We start from the raw sequence: 7,276 nt of genomic DNA, 5'->3' as shown, positions 1-7,276 counted from the left end.
GCTTTTGGGCACTCCAGTGATGTTGCAGCTCTGAAATATGGCCAAACTGGTGGCAAGTACATCTTGGCAGCTGCACGCTTGACTTTTCTCAGTTCATGGGCAGTTATTTTGTGCCTTTGTTTTTCCACACGCTTCTTGAGACCCTGTTGACTATTTTGAATGAAACGCTTGATTGTTCGATGATCACGCTTCAGAAGCTTTGCAATTTTAAGAGTGCTGCATCCCTCTGCAAGATATCTCACTATTTTTTACTTTTCTGAGCCTGTCAAGTCCTTCTTTTGACCCATTTTGCCAAAGGAAAGGAAGTTGCCTAATAATTATGCACACCTGATATAGGGTGTTGATGTCATTAGACCACACCCCTTCTCATTACAGAGATGCACATCACCTAATATGCTTAATTGGTAGCAGGCTTTCGAGCCTATACAGCTTGGAGTAAGACAACATGCATAAAGAGGATGATGTGGTCAAAATAGTCATTTGCCTAATAATTCTGCACTCCCTGTATATTAATTTTTAGGGATAAGTACTGCCCCGCTGAACTATAAGGAGTTAAAGAAAGAAATATGAACAGAGACTGCCGCTTTAATAAAATCAAGGGACTTATTATCAAACACAGGTATATAAGAATATTAGCGCTGCAGAATCTGTTGGATCTCTATAAATAACCGATAATAATAATAATAAAAAGAAGGATTCAATCAGCACAGGCCCATCTTGAAAAAAGCACACTTGCTGAAACGCATTGATGGGGATAGACCTGTGAAACTTTTGTGGCGTACTACAACAATTACAAAGACCTACAAAAAGAATTACAAAAGCCTGTTCTATATTATCACACATTATACATCACTCTCATGAGCACCCTGAGAGATAAACGTATGGAGTATGTGTGAAGTTTGTGGAAAACCAGCATTTTAAACTGAAACTTGCAAAAGTCATTGCAAAGTTCTGTAACTACAGAGAAACCGGGAATCTGCTAATCCTATTGGAGGCTACGAGTCACATGCTCAGAGGCACACGTGGGCGGCACTGACACAGACTCAAAGTTTAGTGGACACAGAGAACACCCAGAGCGTTAACGGCTGCTCCAGTATGTATAGGTACGGCAGAGAAACCTAGTGAGGCTTCAGATTTCGGTGAATGCAAAGTATTTTCCACAAAGCTGGTGCTTGTGGTAAAACCTAAGAAAAACTCTAAAAAAGGAAAAAAAGAGACCGTTGGGGGTTTACTTGAAAATAACTACACTTACCTACCATAAACTGGTCCCTTTTGTAATTAGGAACCTTAAAGGGACACTGAACCCAAATTTTTTCTTTCGTGATTCAGATAAAGCATGCAATTTTAAGCAACTTTCTAATTTACACCTATTATCAATTTTTCTTCATTCTCTTGCTTTCTTTATTTGAAAAAGAAGGAATCTAAGCTACTTTTTTGGTTCAAAACCATGGAAAGCACTTGTTTATTGGTGGATGAATTTATCCACCAATCAGCAAAAACAACCCAGTTTGTTCACCAAAAATGGGCCGGCATCTAAACTTACATTCTTGCATTTCAAATAAAGATACCAAGAGAATGAAGACAATTTGATAATAGGAGTCAATTAGAAAGTTGCTTAAAATTGCATGCTCTATCTGAATCACAAAAGAAAAAATTTGGGTTCAGTGTCCCTTTAAGACAAACGAAGTTAGTATTCAAAGACTAAAAGACAATCGGCTAGATTACGAGTTGTGTGTTAGGGTAAAAAAGCAGCATTAAGAGGTCCTAACGCTGCTTTTTTACGCCCGCTGCTATTACGAGTCTTGCAGGTTTAGGGTCACCGCACACTTCTTTGGCCTTACCGCAAAACAACTTACGTAAACTTCGTAAAGTCTTTTTTCTATGGGACTTCCATAGCGCTGATATTATGAGTCTGTCCTGGGAGGCCAACAAGTGAGTGGTACACCCTACCCTTTCAAGAGTCCTAACGCATTTAAAAGTCAGTAGTTATGAGTTTTATGGTACAATGCCGTAACATAAAACTCATAACTAAAGTGCTAAAAAGTACACTAACACCCATATACTACCTATTAACCCCTAAACCGAGGCCCTCCCGCATCGCAAATACTAAAATAAAAATGTATGCCTCTCCGGACACCTCCGCCACCTACATTATATGTATGAACCCCTAATCTGCTGACCCCAACATCGCCGACACCTACATTATATTTATTAACCCCTAATCTGCCGCCCCCAATGTCGCTGCCACCTACCTACACTTATTAACCCCTAATCTGCCGCCCCAATGTCGCCACCACTATAATAAACATATTAACCCCTAAACCGCTGCACTCCCGCCTCGCAAACATTAGTTAAATTTTATTAACCCCTAATCTGCCGGCCCTAACATCGCCGCCACCTACCTACATTTATTAACCCCTAATCTGCCGCCCCCAACATCGTTGCCACTATATTAAAGTTATTAACCCCTAAACCTAAGTCTAACAATAAACCTAACCCCCCCTAACTTAAATATAATTTAAATAAATCTAAATAAATATTACTATCATTAACTAAATTATTCCTATTTAAAACTAAATACTTACCTGTAAAATAAACCCTAAGCTAGCTACAATATAACTAATTGGCTGTTCCAATCAGCCAATAGAATGCAAGCTCAATCTTATTGGCTCATTGGATCAGCCAATAGGATTAAACTTCAATCCTATTGGTTGATTGCATCAGCCAATAGGATTTTTTCTACCTTAATTCCGATTGGCTGATAGAATTCTATCAGCCAATCGGAATCTAAGGGATGCCATCTTGGATGACGTCACTTAAAGGTACCTTCATTCTTTTTTAGTCGTCTGATGAAGAGGATGCTCCGTGTTGGATGTCTTGAAGATGGACCCGCTCCGCGCCGGATGGATGAAGATAGAAGATGCCGTCTGGATGAAGACTTTTGCCCGTCTGGAGGACCTTTTCGCCCGGCTTGGATGAAGACATCTCCCGGTAAGTCAATCTTCAGGGGGTTAGTGGGTTTTTTAAGGGTGTATTGGGTGGGTTTTATTTTTAGCTTAGGTATTGGGCGGCAAAAGAGCTAACTGCCCTTTTAAGGGCAATGCCCATCCAAATGACCTTTTCAGGGCAATGGGGAGCTTAGGTTTTTTTAGATAGTATTTTATTTGGGGGGTTGGTTGTGTGGGTGGTGGGTTTTACTGTTGGGGGGGTTGTTTGTATTTTTTTTTACAGGTAAAAGAGCTGATTACTTTGGGGCAGTGCCCCACAAAAGGCCCGCTATTGGTAGTTTAGTTTAGGCTAGGGTTTTTTTTTTTAGTTTTTTTTTTAATAGGGCTATTAGATTAGGTGTAATTAGTTTAAATTTCTGTAATTTGTTTATTATTTTCTGTAATTTAGTGGGTTTTTTTGTACTTTAGCTAATTTAATTTAATGTAGGTAATTGTATTTAATTTAGTTAATTTATGTAATTATAGTGTAGTTTTAGGTGTTAGTGTAACTTAAGTTAGGTTTTATTTTACAGGTAAATTTGTCTTTATTTTAACTCGGTAGTTATTTAATAGTTAATAACTATTTAGTAACTATTCTACCTAGTTAAAATAAATACAAACTTGCCTGTAAAATAAAAATAAATCCTAAACTAGCTACAATGTAACTATTAGTTATATTGTAGCTCGCTTAGGGTTTATTTTACAGGTAAGTATTTAGTTTTAAATAAATTAGTTAATGATAGTAATATTTATTTAGATTTATTTAAATTATATTTAAGTTGGGGGGGTTAGGTTTAGGGTTAGACTTAGGTTTAGGGGTTAATAACTTTAATATAGTGGCGGCGACATTGGGGACGGCAGATTAGGGGTTAATAAATGTAGGTATGTGGCGGCGATGTTAGGGCCGGCAGATTAGGGGTTAATAAATATAATGTAGGTGTCGGGGATGTTGGGGGCAGCAGATTAGGGATTCATAAGTATAATGTAGGTGGCGGCGGTTTCCGGAGCGGCAGATTAGGGGTTAATAATTATAATGTAGGTGTCGGCGATGTTTGGGGTGGCAGATTAGGGTTAAAAAGTGTAAGATTAGGGGTGTTTAGACTTGGGGTTCATGTTAGGGTGTTAGGTTTAAACATAACTTTTATTTCCCCTAGGAATCAATGGGGCTGCGTTAGTGAGTTTTACGGCGCTTTTTTGCAGGTGTTAGACTTTTTTTCAGCTGGCTCTCCCCGTTGATTCCTATGAGGAAATCGTGCACGAGCACGTTACACCAGCTCACCACTGACTTAAGCAGCGCTGGTATTGGAGTGCGGTAAAGAGCAAAATTTTGCTCAACACTCACTTCTTGTCTTTTAACAATGGGTTTCTGAAAACTCGTAATACCAGCGCTGCAGGTAAGTGAGCTGTGAGGGAAAACTGCTCGTTAGCACCGCACAGCCTCTAACGCAAAACTTGTAATCTAGGTGAATACTTTTACATCACTGCGATCCAGAGGGGCAGTCTCATATTACATTTTATGTTAATGACATTTTAAAACCACCGGTGGTCAATCCATTTTTTTATTGTGATTTTATATGTTTATAACAATGAATAAATGTGTTTATATTTAATCTTATAATAGTTCATGTACAATATTTGTGGATATTGTGCATTTTTGTGAGATTTTTTTTTAGATTCTGATTAGGTAGTTTTTATTTCAGCGGTTGCGCACTCTTTTTTGTGGCATTTTAATGAAGCAAATTTGATCATATAAATAAATTGGAAACTTTTTACAACTGTATACTCTGTGTGTGAATCATGAAAGAAAAATTTTGGGTTTTATGTCCCTTTAAATAATCACTATATTCATTAGCATGTTTACATTATCACTATATTCAGGAACAAAAAAATAACTGCAATTACAGTGGAAAAAGCAACAAAATGTGTGTGCCATTCATGTGATGGATACAGTGACACCATACTAAAATTATAATGAAATCAAGGTAACCTTTATTCTCAAATTGACTAAAAACATTCTAAAACAATAACTTTTACAAAGTGATACAATTCTCTCTACTTTTATCTGCATAAACATTCTCTATTGTGGAGCCAAAAAGGCTAATAACTTCCCTTTTGCAATTGTAACGTTCAGTGCATTCTAGACATAGCAGAGTTATTCACAGCACACCATTGGCTACTTGTGAAAGTGGATACAGAAAAATCCCATGATGCTTTCCAGTTTAATTTTTCATATTTTTTTTTAAAGAATTGCTAATGCAATATCTATTGTTGAGGCACATTAGTAATTGCAATTGCTAATGCTACTTGCGAGATTCATCCTTTGTTGTTGATCCATGTTGCCCTGTACCTTCTTCATCTTCCAAAACAGGGATCTCATCTGGAGCTGGCGTTTCCTCTATTGCAACAATCTCTTCCATGTGGGGTTTTACAATTTCTACTGATAAAAAAAAACAAAACAAAATATAATTGAAAAAGAATTGTAGGAATGTTAATAAATGAAGAAATGGACTTAAATACATTTATGGACTTTCAACAATAACTTCTAAAGTTGACCATCCATAAATATTGGCACCTTGGCACAACTTGCAAAAAACAATATGAAGTGTATATAAGAAAAACTAACTGTCTTTATACAGTGTTATATTGTTATATATGATCACTTTATTAACTGCACACAAGGATACCTATCAGCTCCTTCATTGCACAAGGATAGCGTAGTATATACAGTCTTTTCTACGTAGAAAATATTAAAGATCGTAATCACCTAAGCTATAACTGCTTTGAGATTCTAGATAAGATGATTCACGTGATCAATGTCAATTTTTTCTTCAAAAATGTTATTTAAGAAAAAGGTTAAGGTTATTTAAAGAAGTTGATAAAGTATATGGAATATGGAGCCTTCTCTTTTTTGCCTTCAATATTTAATTTTATATCAGGTTAATCTAAAAGATAATATTTCTTCTAATCATCCATAAATTCAGTTTAGTTAGCTGCCTGCTTTATCCAATTTGTCTAATGAGAAATACAACCACATGCTGTCTCAAGATATATTTCTTTCATAAGATAGTGAGAGTCTACAAGCCATCATATGTGGCATTAAAGTCCAGTCCTATAGGAAGAGGCAAAACATCCAACATAACAGAGCTTTAATCCTCACATTTTCAATTTCTTGCCTTCAGCAAGGAATAATGGGGAAACTTGAAGTGCTGATATTCACACCATTTGACAGAGGTTATCTAACCAATCTGAGACCCATTTCCTCCTCCAAATACCTACAAACAGGTAGGGTGTTTATCTAGGCAGAGAAAATCTTCTTCTAGTGCCAAGATGCCACTTGCCCCCCCCCCCCCAGGTGAAATGTGGGCTTGTCTGCAAATCCTCTGGTCTACAGTGTATTGCTCCTTGTCCTATATATATATAGCTCTTGGGCTGTTCTCCTCTCATTGGGTGTCTGTGTGCTGGACACTATTTTGCACCTTGATATATAGAGACAGATGGGCTTGCAATTGGAGCAGAAAAACTAAATCTTTCTTTATTTGACAATTACATGATTCTATTTATATCAGACCCCTTACAAAACTTGCCTACCCTAATATCAATTATTGCTGTCTCAGGTTATACCATTAATAAGGATAAATCCAAGCTTTTATTGCTGACCCTTGAAAGAAAGATGCCCGTATTAGGATTTAACTTTAAAATAGTCCAACAACACTTTAAATACCTAGGAATTAATCTGACGACTATCCCTAGCTTGTGGTATGACTGTAAGCCTCTGAGGGAAAAACCTGTGTGTATGTGATACAAGGTAGTAAGTGAAAATCTACTGTACATAATAAAGAATTTTAAATCAGATATTTTATAAACTGTGGTACTACTCATATAGTCTATTTACTGACATGCATGGGTTGTAATAAACAGTATACAGGTCGTACAAAAAGAATGTTAAAAGACAGGTTTCTTGAACATGTGAGGGCTATAGAGGACCCTGCGTCCAAAACTCCCATAGCCAAACATTTCCGTATTATGCACAACTCTGATAGCTCATTATTGAGAGTGCAGGCCATTGATTTCATTCCAAGGACCATGAGAGGTGGTAATAGAGAAATTTAATTAGATGAAAGGGAAGTATTTTGGATATTTCACCTAAAAACTCGATACCCTGATGGTCTATATTCACAGATGGATGTTAATCTGTTTATTAAAGTGTATATATTAGTTGGTATTTAGGTTTATAACTATGAATGTCATTGTTAAATGATCCACATTTTAAGCAATTATAAGTATACATT

Source organism: Bombina bombina, chromosome 5 (genome assembly GCF_027579735.1).
Source record: "Bombina bombina isolate aBomBom1 chromosome 5, aBomBom1.pri, whole genome shotgun sequence".
Taxonomy (NCBI): domain Eukaryota; kingdom Metazoa; phylum Chordata; class Amphibia; order Anura; family Bombinatoridae; genus Bombina; species Bombina bombina.
The sequence above is the reverse complement of the archived record's forward strand: the minus strand, read 5'-3'. Positions refer to the sequence as shown.